The sequence below is a fragment of the Conger conger genome, chromosome 15, assembly GCF_963514075.1.
Source record: "Conger conger chromosome 15, fConCon1.1, whole genome shotgun sequence".
Lineage (NCBI taxonomy): Eukaryota > Metazoa > Chordata > Actinopteri > Anguilliformes > Congridae > Conger > Conger conger.
The window spans coordinates 9,861,300-9,881,240 of NC_083774.1; the positions used below are offsets into that span (position 1 = coordinate 9,861,300).

Sequence of the window (19,941 nt, forward strand, 5' to 3'; positions counted from 1 at the left end):
GGGGGGGGGGGGTTGTGTGATTAGAGGGGGGTCCTCCCATGCCAGGGAGGCCATGACTGTCTCGGCCAGTCGGATGCTGTTAAAATCTGCGCAATACCAGGGTTTGGGGACTGGATTGATAGTACAGCTGACAGAGGAACTAGCCCCTTCCCCACGCATCCACACACAAGTACCCCCCAGATATCCCCGTACCAGGCAAGCTGAGCAACAACATGCTGAAATCAATTAAACCTCCACTCCAGCAGGTAGAAGGGACTGACAGTCAAATTCTCATTAACATCAGGACCTGGAGGCGGAAAGAGGGACCAGCCACTCTGATTCGTTTAAGAATGACAGCGCAGTTATGATAGACGCAGCCAGGCATTCATTGTAAAAGTCTTCCTCCTTGATGATGCCTTGGGAAGCCATCCACATGCTTATCCACTGTTACTTAGACTTACAGGTCTTGTCTTATCTCTCACTGTCTCATGAGATATCTTGGAGAACACTACCGTTAGGAAAGCAATATAATGGTTTGTGGGAGAAAACTTGGTTTTTTGGAAAGACGCACATTATTTGTGCTTCCTCAACAGTCAAACTGTCAATAGAAATACTTCTCAATGTTAAAGACATAATATGCTTAATATGAAAACATCAGGGTGGAGTTTTTTGGTCCCCATAAAGATTCACGAACCAAAGAGCAAAAGCTGCATAAAGTTACATGTCCATAATCCCATAATAACTGGCCCATCAACGCCTTGTAAAGCCATAATTGGAAACAGCTGTGTTTGTTTTGTTTGTTTTTTTTTCCCCTTCATTTCCTTTCAAAATTTGCAACATGACAGATCTGACATTTACTAATGGAACTCTGGGCCTCCGCTGAAACGCGAGAGAAAGATCTGGTTTGCATTACACATTGGCTACCGTCAGTGCCAAGGAGGGAGCATGGTCACGAGGCCCTTAACAAAACATCCCATAATTCCAAAGGGCAGACCTGGGCCAAATATGCTGCAGAACAGCAGGGGTCAGTCTCAATGTGCAAACTATGGCAGATGGCAGGCTGGTTCCGCAGGAAAAAAGCCAATCTTCATCCAGCTTTTGAAATCGCTCCAACAAATTCACTGGGAGTAGGTTTTGTTTTGTTTTTGTTTTTATTATCATGAAGGAGTTTTTTTTTTTGCTACAGAATTTTCTCTTCCTTGGATTTTTATCACATTTCACAGTCTATTGCTTCATTCTCATCTAATGTCTCACAGGGTTCTCAATTTCATTTGCATGAAATAGGAGCTGACATGATGGACCAAATGATTTCGATTCAAAATGAGAATACAAAAACACATTATGTCCGTAGATGTTCAAATTTACAAATAATCAAATGGAAGCATCAAGACAAAGAAGCACACTGTGGAAAAGATGAACTCACACACACAACACAAACCGGCTATTAGGACATCAAATTATTCATGACTGCCACTGATGAAATGAAAGGTTAAAAACAGAATATCAACAAAAAACAACAACAGTGAGAGAAATGCGTCCATTTTGCTTGGAGGAATGTCGGGCATTTCAATTATACTGGCACATGATCACCCACTTCACTGTGAAATCCAGCAGGTTCTCCACTCGTCCATTAAGCCTTAATATGCCTTTAAATAATATTTCAGAAATAAAAATATATGAGTCGGTTAGAATTTTTCTCAATACTCATTCACACTACACCTGGCAGATTCACGGTTGGGAAGAATTTATTTCATTTGTGGTTCTGTTCAATATATAAGCCTGCCTCGATACAGTTCAATGTTAACAGATCGAAAACTGCAACATTAAGTAATTATTTTTAAAATGAAAGGTAAATCACACACACACACACCAGCTACATCAAACACCTACTGCACATATAAACCGCATATAAAAATGATGCATTCAAACATTGATTTGATTTTATCTTTGCACAGCCATATACAAAACATTTTTTAAACATCTAAATGTTCACTTTCAGCTCCTGGTGGAGATGCATCAAACTGGTGCCTCATTCACATAGCTTTACACTTGCACTTTCTAAATCAGTATTGGTATGGTAGATCTGAAACCAGATTTGTTGTTTCTTCCTCCAATTAGTGGAAAGCAATATACAAACATGGCTGGAATATACAGTAATGAGGGAATAAAGTAATCCACGATGTGATTAGCCGTAACATAACATGTTCTGAATATCTACAGTCCATTTGGTATTCATACCTTCACACATCAAAGTGCTGCTATTCATTAGCCTGAAACTAACATGGCACAACTATTTTTGCGCTTAATCAAATAATTTTATCTGGATTTCAAGTCGTCCTACATGTGAACATGTGGAAAAATCAAAAAGGTCTAGGCTCAAGTGATCCCTACGCTTGATGTAGAAATGAAAAACAGCGTGAATAGAAGAGAAGCACGCCCAAAAAGAAATGTGTGATATAATCCATATCATGTTCCTTTCTGGGCCTGTTTCTAAACCATTACAGATTGCCAGGGCTCTTTCTTCCAGCGCTGCCAGTTGGCAACAGTGGTCAATTTAAAAGGCTTTAGACAGCCAATCCCCTGGAGTTTGACCCGTGCTAAAGAAAGACGCAGCGTGATACAGAAATAGGCTGGGTATTTTGATACAGTAGCTGGCTATGAAAACTGCCATTCTGTAGCGCTGATAAAAAAAAAAGTGAGGGGGGAATTATATGTATCTCTGAGTGGCAGCAGATGTTTGACATCCTCCAGTGCTCCATTCCAGAGGGAAATCAGGGAAAACTGCACACTATAAAATGAAACTATTGACACTTCACCGGTCCTGAAAGCAAATGGCCTAGCAACATCCACAAGCTCCGTCACAGAGACTGTAAAAGGCTCCCATCTGCACAGCTTTCATTAATACTCCAGGGATCAACATTGGATTACACCCACGATTGTGTTAATACTGCCTCTATTTAACTGACTCATCATATTTAATACAGGGCACACTTTCAATTAAGAGCTGCACATGCAATGTCTGAAAACATCTGTTCTTGTACACATACGGTAAAATGAGTACTTTGATTACAGCGGGTCTTAGTTTCCCCATTTATGTTGCAAAACAACCAATTTTATGTGGACATATTTTCATTAAAATCAAGCTAAACTAGAAAGCAGATTGTTCCAAAAAAAACATTTTTCCATTACGAGCAAATGCAGTGGGGAAATTAGTTTTTACAATGTTTACCATGCAACTTAGTTAAGGTGCTACTCTGGTCACTCGATGTATCATTCTGCCAAACTCATTCTGCAAGCCATAAGGCAATTTAAACGGATTCAAAAGGAGTCAGTTATGACTGTGCTCCTTCAGCTGGCTCATTAGTGAGACAAAACATTTTAATTACCATTTTAATTACTGCTATGGAAACCACAGGCATTGCCCATGTGCTGATGGCTAAGAGCAGAGTGGACAAAGCCAGGGGGACTAGCAACACATCCTCTGATTGGATGAGACTACTTGTCATTACTGTAGGGGGAATTTCAATTGGTTCCTCCTAGATTAAACTGGTAGGAGGGAGTTTCCGTCTTGGCAAATCACTGACACATATTTTAATAGGAGAGAAATAGCTTGAAAACAACAAACCCATATCATTGTCTATAACCATAGCCTATGAACTATAGTATTACCTCATCTTATATATCTTTTTTATAATGTGACCACAGAAACAGGAACCTTCTAGGTTAGGAAGCTATATGTGTGGTGGCTATGCCATTTCAACCAGAAACCTACTTTCCTTCTAAGAATTAAACTACATTTTGTTAAGACAGTGCTAAAACCCCTGCAATATCAAGCAAGTTTATTATGTCTTGTTCCCAATAGTGCAGATATAGAATAATATACACAACAGTATGCTTGTATACCTGAGCTAACAGATTTAGCTGATGGTAGCCCTGAGCCCCCGCCTTGTGGATGTATTGTATATGCACACCCCCAAAAAGAGCAGCAAGGCCTTATTAGCCCCCATAACATCAACAGGAATCAACAGGATTACTAGACATCTAACCTTTGTAAGTACCCAAATACAAAAGTTCACTTTTTACTCAACAGGAAACATCCACCAGCGTTTGTATTACAACAAAAAGTCATTAATTAAATCATATTCTACACAATATAAGTATTTAATGCCAGAGGGCAAAGATGTACCTTTTCCGAGAATCACTCTCCAATTTTTGTTGGATAGGATTCCGATAATGATGCTCATGTACAGAACAGCAGATGCATTTACTGTAGGAGATAAAAGCGTTTTCAATTATTATGGAATTATGTAAGCCAAACAGTGAACAATCTCTTACTCTCAACCCAATCACACCAGCTGGTGCTTAGGGCAGCAGGAACAGTGAACAGCACATTGCTCATATTAACAATATGGGCAATATAATATATTAACAATGTAATACAATAACAAAATATTTAGATTTATTACAGACTGTATTATTGGATGATATGCTTCCTTTGGGCAGTTCAGCCAACAGCTAAACCACAACAACATCTGCAGTGGCTGGCTTTTTACAATGCTATTATTTCTAATTTCACATTTTGGATTTGTCCATATACATTATGCATTTTAAAAAGGCACAAAATGTGATTCTACCTATTAATCAGTAACAGAGCTCTACATGGCTCTGCTGGGTATGCTATTAAAATGAGCAAAGAGTATCAAACCCAACACAGAGCTGTGTTTGCAGATACTTGGTCTAAAGCTCTTTCCCTAAGCTTTCAATATGCTACATGAATCCATGCTGTTTTCCGATGCGAGTAAAAGTAGAAATATTTTCAGAGACAGAAAAGGAACTCTCATGAAAAATGCATGGTGATAATCTCAACTATTTTTGAGATCCATTCAGAACAAATATAACCACATACTGTATAAAGACAGCAAGGTTCGGCTTTTGAAGTGCCCGAACATGAATACTATGATTTCCCTGAAGAGAACATGTAAATATTAAACCGTAGAATAACGTGCAGAAGCAGAGCTCTCAGCTATCCGCGCTGAAACGGCATGGTGCTGCAGATAAGTGCCTGTGCACCAATTATTTTCTTTTCAGTGAGGGCAGATAATGTAGCGGTCAAATGTAATCAAGGCCCAGTATGGTTATCTGCCATCTCCACCCCGGGCAGAGGCACCCGCACACGTTCAGTCACGACCATACATGGACAATGCTTGTGGAGGCTTGGCTCACCAGTACCCACATGCTAACCGGCGCTAAAAATACAACACGCATCTACAATACCTAATGCATTTGGAAAACCCCAACATTTCTTGCCCCATATAGTTTCTTGCCAACAGAGAGACAAAACCTTAAAACAGTAATCACTGATGACAGCCTAGAGACTGCCTAGAATACCCCCCTCCCCCTTCTCAGTCACAGTAGTGAGAGTAGGTGGTATCGCCACACCCCTCTGATCCATCGAGGTGAGCCAATCTGACCCCCAATGTAGATTGTGCTGCAAAGGCCCTCTACAGGTACTCTGGGTTTACATCAATTTGGTTTCCCACCCCAAAGAGCTAAAACTTTAATATATATTCTCTTTCATATGAAATTTGGCATTTTTGCCAAATCCGGTTGGCTACATTTACAATAGAGGGAAGATGATATTTTAAGGTCACCTTCAGACGTGTCACTGAATGAATGACATTTAGAACGCATTTACCCCTTTTCTCCCTTTGCTTTCAAAGGACACTTCCCTCACTCGGCGCAAGAAAATCAAATCTGAGAGACAAGCAATTGCAAGCCCCGGCACTACAGCATATTTATTTTACTGCGCAAGGGTTTCCCATAATTGCTTTGCAGCTGCCACCATTCCTACACTCATAATCCTTCACCTTGGCCAGATTTGATCTGAGGAACAAAACAGCCATTGGGGCATACAGTAGGCCTTCAGAATGTTCCTGGCAGAAGTTCCCACAGGAAGTGAACTCACCAAGGCCTTCTGCATCTCAGGTGGAACACTGGAACAGTTTTAGAATCCTAAATGCGTGGCCTTTGGAACACAAAAGTTCGGGCTTCAAGGTTCAAGGGGCCAGATATAACTGGTGACTGTATGGGGCACACTGCTTGCTTGAGCATAAAGAGATGTATGATTAAGTTTCACATTTCAGAAATGCGTTTACAATAAACACATCAATAAGGCATTCCTGAAGCTTGACCTTCTTCTGATAGAAAGATTTAACAAGCAGTAGAAAGTGAGACCCAAGGCCATTTAAGTCATGGGCCTAGAAGATGATTTAAATTTGTGTCACAATTACAGTTCACAATTTAGTCAATAAAATGAAACTCAAGGCCTAAATATCAAAATCGCAGAAGAACCCAATGAACCGAAGGAGGTTCATTGGGTCATACCATAGAAGAATAAAACATTGGTTTGAGGCTAAAAGCATTGATAAATCTTTGTGGCCTTGTTATGGTCATTGACTGATTGCAGAAGTGTCCTTCTGAGTTTTTGTCCATATTTCAAATAAGTAAAATGCCTGCAAACAGCAATCATGAAATGAGATGATTTGATGTAAACCTGTACACAACATCATAACATAACATAACATAATATAATGTAATGGTGAGAACAGGCCATTCAGCCCAGCAATGTTCACCTTTTCCTATCCCTACACTTAAAAAGGTAAATAGTATCAGCACACCTGGACTTCTTATTTTATATAGAGACAACTATATAGAGATAATGCTGGAATATGCTTCAGGTACTACAGCTAGAATTGTAGCATTACTAACTCTGGGAAAAATACTTTTCAAATGAAGGACATAAAAAATATAAAGATGCAAAACAACACTGTAACAATAGGTATGATGTCTTTTTCAAGTGTCTTCCAACGGCAAAACCAACACTCAAATTTGGTCTCATCAAACCACAACACCAGGTTCACATTTATTTTTAACCTTCCATGTTTTAAAACACTTAATCTCCAACTTCCAATTACAACTACACTACTACATAAAATGTAATAATGTTTTCATTTCAGAAGTTTCTTCCCATAGTATTATTTTTGTCTACACTGTATGTTGTCAAGTGGCTTTTTGACTTCAAATTAAAATTTAATCGACAGTGGAAGTCATGCTCATTTCCATAACATACAGTATCAGGAATAAATTGATTGAATTTGCACCACTTCTTATACACTGTTCTACAGTTTTCAAGTTGTACACATTGTACGGGTCATTTCCTTAATTGATTCTTAATTGACAATTTGGGTTAACATAAAGACAATCACGTGATTAGAAATGGCCTAAGTGCTTACTAGGAGTCTTTCTCCGTCTCTCTCCCAGCAGACAAACAGCCGTTGACCTTAATGTCTCTGCTTCTCCTAGAAGGGAGTAGCTAGCTCTGCTTCCCCTAGAAGGGTGTAGCTAGCACATTCCAGTCTTACAGCAAGGTCAACAAGGGGTATTCAGAAGACAAAATACTGATAAATGTTAGTGGCCAGCTTCATGTCTTTTTGTTTTGGTCAAGCCCTCCCTTCTGGGAGAAAGTACTGAAAACTGTCTTACTATGTCTGATTCAAATCAGAAAGCCGGTAAGCTTTCTCACTTTATGTTATTTCTTTGCAAATAAATACGAAAGTTAAACTCAAGTATAGCTATCGTTGTTTTTACTGGGATCTGTTTCATCAGACAATGCTCAATGTTAAAAAGGGCTTTTTTTCCCAACAACATCCAGTAGTTTAAATTCACTGTTATCATCTTAAAGTATAATTGTCAAATAACGTTCAGTTGGTATGAAGAGGCCTTATGTATGCAAAGAAAACATTCCCGACACCATAACACCACCGGGCAGGTCAGACAGATCCATGGATTCATGCTGTTGTGCCAAATCCTGACCCCATCATCTGCATGTTGCAGCAGAAATCGATATTCATCAAACCAGTCAACTTGTTTCCAATCTGTTGCAAACAGTTGTTATTTAAGCATTTGTGGCCTTGTTAGCTTGAACAAGAACACTCATTTGACGTCTCATTAGCAAGGCGTTTTCACCCACAGAACTGCCACTTTCAGGATGTTTTTTTTGTTTATCACGCCATTCTCTTTAAACTCGAGAGACTGCAGTGTGCGAAAATCCCAGGAGGGCAGCCGTTTCTGATATGGTGGAACCACCCCATCTGGCAGTAACATTCATACCTTCGTCTAATCAAAGTCGCTTAGATCATAAGTCTCGTCCAGCACATCTGCATGCTTTACACAGTACATCAAGCTGCATCCATTACATTACATTACATTATAGGCATTTGGCAGACATTCTTATCCAGAGCGACATACAGTTGATTAGACTAAGACAATCCTCCCCTGGAGCAATGCAGGGTTAAGGGCCTTGCTCAAGGGCCCAATGGCTGTGCGGATCTGATTGTGGCTACACCGGGATTATAACCACCGACCTTGGTGTCCCAGTCATTTACCTTAACCACTACACTACAGGCCACCCTGTTGTGCATTCACAATGAGCTTTCTGGTGGGGCAGGCTATTTGTGTTATAGAGTAGGTTCACCGAATAAAGTGGCCACTGAGTCAGATGGACTATAAATATATACACACATGCTGTATATTGGATACATGCCAACACTATTCCACCATGTCCACTGAGTGTGTTGTGATTTGATTTGGCCACAATTTCAGACCAAGATTTGTCCACAAGACCTTTTTCCAGAACTCTGCAGGTTTTCTTAAGTACTTAGTAAACTGTAATCTGGCCATCCTGTTTTTGCAGACTAGTGGTTTGCATCTTGCAGTCTAGCCTCTGTCTGTCGTTCTGCTTGTAAAGACTTCTGCAGACAGAAGTCACAGACACATCCACATCTGCACTGTTGGACAAGTGTTTGTGGGTTTGGCCAAAAAAGATGCCAAAGGCAATCGAAAGCCTAGAAGCAAGACAAGATACTTATATGTGGTCAAATTCTTATATGTCATTAAACCATGTTTTTATACATTTTGGTCACACCATGTAGTAATTACAGCACTTTTTATACATAGGCCACAATGTTTGATGACTTAAAGCCATTTAGCCAACAAATGTGTTCTATACTATATCAGTGTAATTTACAGCCAAATTTAGTCCCAACCCCCAATTCCCATAGAGATCCATTCAAATGCAAAGAGTTTTAGTATCACTTGTATGACAACTTGAAAATCAGATATCCAGGTGATGTTCATAGGTCACAGACATCAGAAAGTCATGCTATGCAATGGATATGCAACCAAATACAAAGTATGACTATTTTATTTGACATTATGTTAAATTGTCACAAACATGCAAAAGTGCTGTAATTACTGCATGGTGTAACGAAAATGTATAAACACATGGTTTAAGAAAATATGAGAATCTGCACTTGGACCACATATGAATTGCTTGATTACAAACTGTGGAAATAAAACATAAATCAAAAAATCCAGAAAAAGGCAAGGTGTGTCCAAATTATTATTATTTAAGATATTTTTTAGGCCTCTTTCAGCTTTATTGGACAGTATAGTATAGAGAGACAGGAACAACGGGAGCGAGAGAGGGGAAGACATGCGACAAATGTCAGACGGTCGGATTCGAACCGCTGACATCGCGGCTCGCAATGAGCATGCGGTCAGTGCTCTACAGGCTGCGCCACCGAGACACCCTAGGTGTGTCCAAACTTTTGACTGGTACTGTATATAAAATAAAAAAACATTTTATACAAGCGGAGAACTTTAATCACATGTGAATGGTTTGATTAAAAATCTAAAAAGGAAATGGAATACAGAGCCAAATCAAGAGAAAAGTCTTTATTGCAAATATTATTGAGCCAACTGTATATACGCAAACAAACACTAAACACATACATGTATTTTCCAACATATGGTGCTTTAGTATTGACACAATGGCACCAACCAAGTCTTAAATTTTTCAAATAATGCATTTCCCCCAAAAAAACTCATTTCATAATTATTTCATTCGGCAAAAACAGAATGACCTGGTCACAGTCTGACAAGAGGTACCTAAAAGAACATGCAGGGTTCTGGAAAAATGTCTTGTGGAAAGATGAGATCAAGTTTTACTTGCATCAGAGTGATGGCAGGAGCAAAGTGTGGAGGCTAAAAGGAACTGCCCAAGAACCAAAGCACCCCCCTTCACCTGTGAAACATGGTGGTGGGGGTGTTATAGTTTGGGCACGTATGGCTGCCACAGGTGCCGGTTCACTCTGAATAAAGGAGCAATGAGAGTCAGTCACTACTCATTTATTTCCTTCCTGAAAAACTTTCCGTCTTCATCCAGAAAGACCCTTCTCCTTTCCATATGAAATGTAGTGGAAATATTGCAAATTTTCAGCAAATGAACATTATATTTTAGCTAGAGGGGTCGGCTCAGTGTCTACCCTTTCTGCTGGTGATACTGGATAACACCACATCCTCATCCCACATATGAAATGCCTTGGTTTAGCAGTCATTTGATGGAGTAATTTTACCGTTTGAATTTCTCATACAAGTTCACATAGTGCATGACTGAGCATTTCAAGGTTATGGATGGCTTCAAAATCACAATAAACTTAAAAAGGTTTTTTTTTTTTTTTTTTCTGGCTCTCTGGACGAAAGTAGACAGGCCTTTTTGGCAGGCCTCATCTTTTACCGTGAAGGGAGTTGTGTAATGGTACAGGCACAGAGCTTTTTCTATTTGTGTTCAATCATCTGGATATGAACCATCACATCAAAGCCCTTTGTGAGTGCTGAGGCCAGGAGCCATGACAATCAATTATGGACCTCAATTTAATGAGAGTGGTATCAACCCCCTGCCGTCTACCACCATCAAAAAAAAGCCTTTAATATTCAGTATCACAGCCTCAATCAATTATATAAAGATCAGCGCAGCATTTCATGGCTAACTGAGATGAGAAACAATGACAATTTGATTTCTGTTTTGGCTAATTCCACATTCCATTATTCTGTTCGTGACATTTATCAGAAAAAGCCCTTTCAGGAATGTGTTTTGTGTGAAATTTTTACAGCCCATTACTTGTTCTTGTGCATGTTGGCGTGGGTGGACATATTAATTTCAGATCCTGCAGTCGAGACCATTACATGTGACATTCAGTAAATAAGACAATGCACTAAACAGTTACTGAATATTTACACCGAGACTCGGTGGCGAAATTCCTGGTCAGAGCGAAATACCTACCTTTTTTCCCTCGCTCCCATACCGCCCCTGACTTCAAAATGGATCGCACGGAGAATTTGTTCTCAATACAGAAGCACCTTTCCACACAAGATATCCCACTATTTCCAGGACTACTACAACTCAGTCAGAATGAAAAGCTATAAATAAAATCCCATCAGACAATTAATTGCAGGATCATAAAAATCAACATCCTCCACTCTAGTATATAGGTCAATTCGTGCATGCCTCATGCGCTCATCTTTAAAGCACATTTGACCACCCGCTTAGTGCTTTGCTTAGGTTCTTCCAGATTAAACCAATTACCGTTTGTTTTCAATGTCAAACATTGATGAAAATGAAGACTACCGTTCCTGTACAGTAAAGTGTTCAAACTGCAGAAATCCTACGGTACCAGCTTAATGTCTGGAAATTATGCTTATATCTTTCAAGCAAATGTTTTAAGTCTTCTTCTCCATAAAGCAATGGCTTTATGGGACTATAGCAGCAATAAAACCATCATTTCCTGGAAGAAATCATCTACATAAAAATAAAATAAAAAACACAAAAAACCTCTGTAGTTGGAACATTGATTTAACAGAAACGATCATTTGCATTCTTGCCTGCTTCTTAATTAATTGGTAGTAGAACATATTTTCTCTGCAGGTGCCTGGCAGACTAATCAATTGCAAATGCAGTGAATGAAGTTATATCATGAATCTGAAATTAAAAAAGCCATAGCACACCCCCCCAACAAAGTGCATTTCATCCGTCTTGTCAGACACATTATTCCAGTTAGCCATTTCAGAACGGTGCCGTTTCCCCGGCGCTGGTCTGATAAGTCATTCGGATGGTAATAAAGGTAAAATGCGCGCATTAGACGCGATGTTTACGGTAAATGGAATGAGCTCTATTACACGCGGGCTGATTGAACGGCACTCGTCCGGCGGAACCTCACAACAACACAGTCGAATCAATTCCTCCTCTCACGAGCACCGGCAGCGGCAATGGTTTACTTTTACTCGGCTCCTCGTGTTTTAATCGATACCGGGACGTCAGAGCAAAAGTCCACTGGTACAGCGACAGTGCTGCCCACAATCTAAAGTGCATGAATGATAAGAAATCCCTTTTTGTGAAGCTATCTTTGACACGCAGAGCATCGATTGATCATCGCTGATCACATGATTATTATTGTGTCTGGATCAGGCCTGAAACCAGAAGCAGACCAGCGCAACTGATCGGAGTGAAAATCAGGGGTAGAGTGACCTGTCCATTTAGGGGAACTATCCTTCACAGGGTATTAGACTGATGAGTGTGTATGGTTGAAGAGGGGGGGGGTTATGATGACACAACAAGAGTCACTCATCTACAGCTTAGTGGAAAGGGCATCATCAATCTTCTGAATATGACAAAATATACAATTGAAACATAAAATGTATGAGAACCCATATATTTACCATAATCACAGCCACTGCAGATATTGAAACCAGATATGGATTTCATTAAAATGGTACTAGCTTAAACAACTGCATTGATCACATGAAACGCAAACATTAAAAGGATGTAGTTGCAAGGTTTCTGTTATAAGGCTCTTTAAAGCATATTAGGATTCACCCTCAACATGAACGTGAGGTGAAGCAACTTCACACTTATGCAGGTAAGTTTATGGTTAAATCATATCACTGTTACATGAAAGATAAGCAACCAATGCAAGAAACACTACACATATGAGGTGGAAAATATTATGTTCAAAACAATGTTCTCAAAAAGAAAGTGAAAACTCGTACCATGCATGGCTCCAATCATCTACATTAGCAAGTCAATAAAAGTATAGTTTAGCACACTGTCAATCAAACAACTATGTATTATATTGCCTTTTTTCCCGATGCGAGTCTAAAGGAAAACTATGGAAAGCAAAGCTTTGTTGATCTCCTTCGGTAGAAATATATTATTGCATTTTCTATTAATATTATATTACTGTATTTGCCTAACCTCCTTTGCTGTGCCAGACTCGAACAGAGCTCAAGGAAATATCCAAATATAAACAACCAAATCCAATTTATGGCTGTTTTTCGAATGAAAGTCCAACCCAGGGAGCTCTGCAGTCAAAGGTGTTTTTTTTTTCATACTACAGGAGCGCCCTCTAGTGGACATTACGAATAACAGAAAACGCATGGTATATTTCAGTGTGGCCCATAAGCTCCCTGTATGGGGGCCAAAGGTATTCAAATTGCATTTTAAAACAATAACACATCATTTATGCACCAAAATGCATAACATATCGTAGTGTAGGATAGTGGTAGCATGATCGCACCTCGGGAGTTATATGTATTCATAAAGCCCCTGTCTATTTCACTGATACATAATTTATGAGTAGATCCTGAGCCATCTTAATCATGCAAATGTTTACTGTGAATAAGCTAGTACACAGTGAAACACACACACACACAAAAGAAAAATGAAAAAAAAACTAAGCACAAGAGGAAAATGACTTGACTAACCAATGGATTTTCTACATCTGAGCAAAGACGAACCAGATGAGAAGTCGGCCCTCAGGGCGATATCAACCTTCCCCGTCATTATCCTCCTCCTCCAACACCTGCTTCAAACAGGCTTTTTACAGCCTCACAGAACAGACATCAGCAACACTGCCCACACAGCACGGAGCATCCAGCATCATCAAACCATACAACACCTACACCTAGAGAACAATGCTCTCCAAGGAATGAAGCGCAGGGCAATTCTCCCGCAGGCATCTGCCACGGTTTCCCATGTTCCGCTCTCTAAGGGACTAGCCTTACTCACTACTTATTTAATTCCTACTTTTACATTTATTCATAAAATTAGTTTCTTAGACAATAAAGCTATATCAAACCGGCACAGTACTTCATCCATCTCCATCCATCTCCTATTCTCTTAGTCCGCCTGACCCCGCCATTGGCACATAGAAAAACAAGAACCGCACTACCATATGTACACGGGATGGACTGTAACATGCTGCAGGTTATATAAAGAAAGACATGCTTTAACACAGCTACATACAGGCAGATCAGTCTTTATAAAACAGATGGAGCAATATCAGTCAAGAGAAGCAATTAGACAGATTACATGGGACATCACGCATTAATTAATATCACTAATCAGACAATATTGGCCAGCCCAAGTAAGCAAGTACTCAAGAGATTAAATGCTACTTTGAATCATATACTGCAGAATAGACAGAAATCCCAATGACTTGATTTTACTGTAAATTAATAATCTCTAAGTGTCATAAGCAGGATAACACATAAATGTATACATCCATATTCCCAGCAAAAATATTGCACCAGCTCTACAGTTGACTTGCATCTGCACAAACAAAGACCATCCAAGAAAGCACATATTCACAATCTAGCCATCATTGAAAGCAATTCCAGGGAGTCACACTTTACTCAAGGATCACACATTACCCAATAAACACTTCTTACTTGAGCAATAATGAACATTTGCCATTATCAATAAAATCCTTTGTTTGGGTTTCATTTTTCACCTCTTTCCATCTGGGCATTACAATAGTGAAAATCATGCCATTATTGGGTTGTTTTTTTTTTGCTTCATATTTCAGCCCAGAATAGGGGATATTAAGTGTTATATTAAGTGTTCCCACAGCTGAGACTGGGGGGAGGAGGGGTGTGAACAGTGAAGCAATGAGTCAAAACCAAAGTTCTACTGTGGTCCTCCTGTAGAATGTGTTCATTCATTAATTAATTAATTCATTCATTCATTCATTCATTCATGGCATTTGGCAGATGCTCTTATCCAGAGCGACGTACAACAAAGTGCATACCCATAACCAGGGATAAGTGCGCTGAAAGACCCTAGAGGGAAATTCAACTGCTACCTGCACAACAAAGATAAGGCCTATTAGATTTTTTTTCTTTTCTCTTTTTTTTTAAAACAAACAACGCAAAAGTATGAGCAAACCCCTTAACTAGCCAAACACTGCTTATCTAGCCAAACTAAAACATCCTTATACACAAGTAAATCACAGAAAGACAACAATTAAGGTTCACAGGGAGGTAGGGAGGGACAGGGAGAGGTGCTGCTTGAAGAGGTGCGTCTTCAGTTTGCGCTTGAAGATGGGAAGAGATTCTACAGTTCTGACCTCAACGGGGAGTTTGTTCCACCACCGTGGAGCCAGAACAGACAGTAGTCGTGAGCGTGAGGTGGAAGTTCGGAGAGGGGGAGGTGTTGAATGTGTTGCACCAAGTAGAGAATAACATTCTATGTTAGAAGGCATCTCACGGGATAATTAGGCTAAGATTTCAGTACACCTAGCCTAACATACAGTCTGGTTCAAAATGCATCTATTTCTTCACATTTATCAAAGTCACCATTTATCAGTGTCTGGGAGAAATGTGAATCAGGGAAAGAAATGTAGCTCTAGAGATGAGTTTGGTACAAACCACATTGCATTGACAGTTACAGTACTCTCTTGGATAATCCTTGAGATCACTAATATTTGAGTTGCTGGCTTCATCCATTTACAGAGCACACAGGTGAAATTAATTAATTATATATCATCCTGGTAGCTAGCAAGCTAGCCAAAGAAGGTCCAATGTCATGGGTGCAGCTGTGCTTGTAGTAATTGTTCGCTACCCATAAGGCTTTGCATTATATGTTGAATGTGTTCTGGAAATGGAATGTGCCGCGGTTCTTCCAGGTCAACATCGCAGATGACCCCTGCATCTGGGCCAGTGCCCTCCCCAGCTTACCATCAACAGGTCCCGCAGGCTGGCTCATCATACAGTCTCCTCCAAGGGAAGAGGCTGCTCCAGGCAGATAGCTCACCAGGCTTATCCTGAGGAGCACAGAGGCACTCAATCCAGGGGAGCCAGCCAGGTATGCGCTCTACTGACTGACCTGACTAAGGTCAGACTCAGACCTGTGTCACCCAGCAGGCTATGGATACCAGCACAGCAGCCTGACACCACCCCATCACACAGGAGCCACGGTGGATACCACTGGTGCAGCGGGAGGAGGCTGAGGCAAAGGCCTAGGAGACGGCAGCAGCGGCCATGATCTGTCCCACTAAGAGTCCCTGGAACTCTTATTTGCATTTCGTCCCTGATATTTTTTGTCCCTCCCGTCAACGTTAAAGGGGATGGCAGAGATGCAACTTCCTTGATTCACATGACACCTATTCTCAATCTCCACACTGCAGATTTATCCCCAATCATATACTGCCCATATTGTGCACGGGCGCCTGGTCTCTCTAGAAACCAACGGAATTGCCGTCCATAGCCATAGCCAGCAGGGGCACAGCCGGGACTCGAACACCCAGTTGCTGGGCTCACGTGGGCCTCAGCATGGCCCTGTCTCAGCAAGCAGAGGGTGGGGAGGGAGTAGTGGCATACATTAGCAGGGTGCTATGCAAAACGGAGCAGAGCTATAGCATTACTTGGCATTAGCTGCTGGAAGTGGAGGAGAGGCAGGAGTCCCCAATATGAACGGATCATGCGACTCTCCAGTGGCGGCTGAAGTTCAAGCTCTCGTTCCTGCTCTCGCCCCATCTGCCACAGAGCCAGCCACCCTGTGATGCCACAGTGGGCCTCAGCTCACCCTGTCCGATCCAGGGCCTGACCTCCAGCCTGCCCCCACTTCACCAGGGCACACAGGGAGCTGGAGTGGCTGTTTGACTTTTTTTTTTTTTTTCAAAGATTTTTTTAAAGGTATGCAACTGGATAACCACATGGTTTTCTTGGAGGTGGGGGGTGGTTGCACTAATATAGCAGCAGCTAGTTAAAGCAGCTAGCCAACAGGCCACTAAAGGGCTAATGTCTTGGGTGCAGCCTTGTTTGTTGTCATTGTTTATAGCCCATAACATAAGGCACTGTTTTATGCATTCGAACAGTGGTGGGTGGCTTTCAGGCATTCCCCACTTATTGTAAAGAAACTGTTCTCGTCTGATAAAGCATAAGTGTTATCCCAGATCTGCCTGGACTCTGCCTTGGGTCAATTGCTACAGTATTTTAACGGAAATCAATCCAAATGTGTTTTGATTGTATTCAACAGTTCATAGATGCAAATGCATGTCAGAGTAATTGCTGAGGCGTATTACTTGCTTGCCCACCTAAATTGGATCTGCATCAACTGAATGGAATGGACAGCAAGGAATCAGTCAATATATGTCAGTTACATTATGGAATATACATTTTTCACTAGTACCTCATTCACATCTCACTTATAGGCTAAATGCATGCCAATAATTTCACAAAAGTATATTTCTTTATAAGGAGATAATAGTTGGCCATTACGCGCGATATAAACAGATGGACGGTTCCCAAACAATGCATGATTAGGCTACCTACCAGAACTCAGTTTGTTTCTCCGGACCGAAACCGTTGGAGGCAGTTACAGGATTTGTATCAGCAACTGCTGTAACGAATTAAAAACGTCACTGCAATAGGCATGCCAAATGACAACCAAATACAGCAAATATCTTTCTTATATACTGCATTTCAAACACTGTTGAAATTGATCAAAATGTACATAAATCGAAAAACCGTCGTAATTTATCCAGAACTATCAAGAAAGCTTGGTCGAGTTTAAATCAAGTGGTAACAACAAACACTGCTCATGAACCCAAGCGATATCCGATACTGGCGTAAAAGTAATAACACAAATTATTTTGAACACTATGGGCTACATGCAATGGGAGAAAAATAATCAAATGGAATTATTTACCTTTGCATTTAAATTTTCACTAGATTTATGGGCAATCCTCCCAGTCAGTAGCTGTCACTAGCTGAACCGTTTTGTGGCCAGCATAACTCATTTACAGGTGTGAACAATTAGGAGTAGCCTACGCCATAGGGTTGCCAGACACAATGCAATATCTGGTCTGATCAATGAATGGAAGAAATGTACCGCTGTTTTATAATGAATTCGCGCGTCAATGGCTTCCCGGCCTTAATTTAATTTTTTTTTACAATTATAATAGCCTACTAGACCTATATTTAAGATAGTATAGTTATATTGCATATTTTCAACCAGATATTAGATATAGTTGGGCTGTTGTTATAGAAACAGCTAGGCAGGTGATTAGTGGCTGGGGGCAGTAGCAGGATTTTTCGAGGGGATTTCCCAACCATTGTAAAGGCGTTTTGTCTTTGGCCCATGTTCTGCTGAGATCCTGGTATGACATTAACAATACACATACAGTACAATTCTTTGTATTTCTCTTTAAAATGCTGTGGCTAGTAGATGGCTTGCCTTCTTAATGTGTGGAATGAAATATTGTCAGGTATTGAGACAGTGGCTGGCAGCCCTGTAGGGCAATGCAGGGAAGGGAGTGTTTCAGATGGCAGGGATAACAGAATTTGATCATGTACCAGTGACCCACTGCTGTTTGATCGGATACCTGCATGTCTGTTGAGTTGTATATGAAGTGTCTACCCCCAACTCCTACAGTTTTAGACACTGATGAATACAATTAGGCGGCACGGATGGTGCAGTGGGTAGCACTGCCGCCTCACAGCAAGGAGGTCCTGGGTTCGAATCCCCGTCGGCCAGGCCTCTCTGTGTGGAGTTTGCATGTTCTCCCCGTGTCTGCGTGGGTTTCCTCCCACAGTCCAAAGACATGCAGGTTAGGCTGATTGGAGAGTCTAAATTGCCCATAGGTATGAGTGTGTGAGTGAATGGTGTGTGTGCGCGCGCCCTGCGATGGACTGGCGACCTGTCCAGGGTGTATTCCTGCCTTTCGCCCAATGTATGCTGGGATAGGCTCCAGCCCCCCTGTGACCCTGCTCAGGATAAGCGGGTTAAGATAATGGATGGATGAATGCAATTAGGAGTCCCACATTTGGGGAGAAAAGCATTTTAAATGTATTGTGTGAGAACAGATTCTGACCTTAATATGGATTTTAGAATAACAGACATGTAACAGAAACCTTATACCCAAATTTTGTGCATTCAGGGTCTTTTATTTATTATCTGAACATCCACAATAGAAGAAAGTCATGCATTACATCCAAGACACCTGGAGAGATTTCCATTATCAGAACATATGAGATGACATCCACACAATTGCAGACAAAATAGGAGAACTTATATAGTAATAGGAGAACTTATATAGTCTACATTTGTCTTATTTTCTGAAATACTCTACTCTACTCTACAACAAGTCGGTTCCATGCTTGCCATACAAAGCCAGTTTCAGCTATTTCCTCGTGTGAAAATTGACAGTTTAATTAAACTATACAGGTGCAGTAGACTATAACAGTTAACTATTTGGACAAATTTCAACATTTATTACATGGCACAAATCAAAAATACTACTTTTTTTAGCGAGAAAGTGTTCTGTCCAATTACATTAATAAAATATACACATCTTTTTTGTTATTGCACTTGGCTGCGAATTTTCTTGATAGCTTCCCATTTCCTGTTAACTGCTCACTTCCTACAGTTGATTGAAAGTAGACAAATTTGAAAATTATTTGACAAATTGGTAAAAAATCAAAGAAAGCCGGCGAGATTGGCAACAATTACAGGGAAACTATTAAAATGTGTATTTACAGATGGCACAAGGACTGTTGGAGGGATCGTGTTGAATTGAGGATGTCTCCAGCAGCAACAGGAGTTTAATGACAAAGGGCTGAACTTCATGAACAGTCGGCAGTCCACCATCATCACCTCCTCTCTGGACAGCCATGCAGCATCTTCATCGCCCAGAGGCTGAAACAGGGACACATATCCACTTCTACAGTTATGTCTGTGCTGCGCTCTCTCAAACATACTGTCATTCCAAATTTTGTGAATTTAAA

At 40.6% G+C, this 19,941-nt stretch overlaps 1 long non-coding RNA gene across 1 annotated transcript; it reads right to left on the bottom strand.

The window, feature by feature from the left end:
- Nucleotides 1-1,411: 1,411 nt before the first annotated feature.
- Nucleotides 1,412-17,999, bottom strand: LOC133111029 (uncharacterized). Its single transcript, XR_009704961.1, has 4 exons — nucleotides 17,864-17,999; nucleotides 17,488-17,551; nucleotides 15,892-15,977; nucleotides 1,412-1,625 (listed from the first exon to the last, which is right to left on the bottom strand). It is a non-coding gene; the product is annotated as an uncharacterized LOC133111029 (long non-coding RNA).
- Between the last annotated feature and the right edge of the window lie 1,942 nt (nucleotides 18,000-19,941).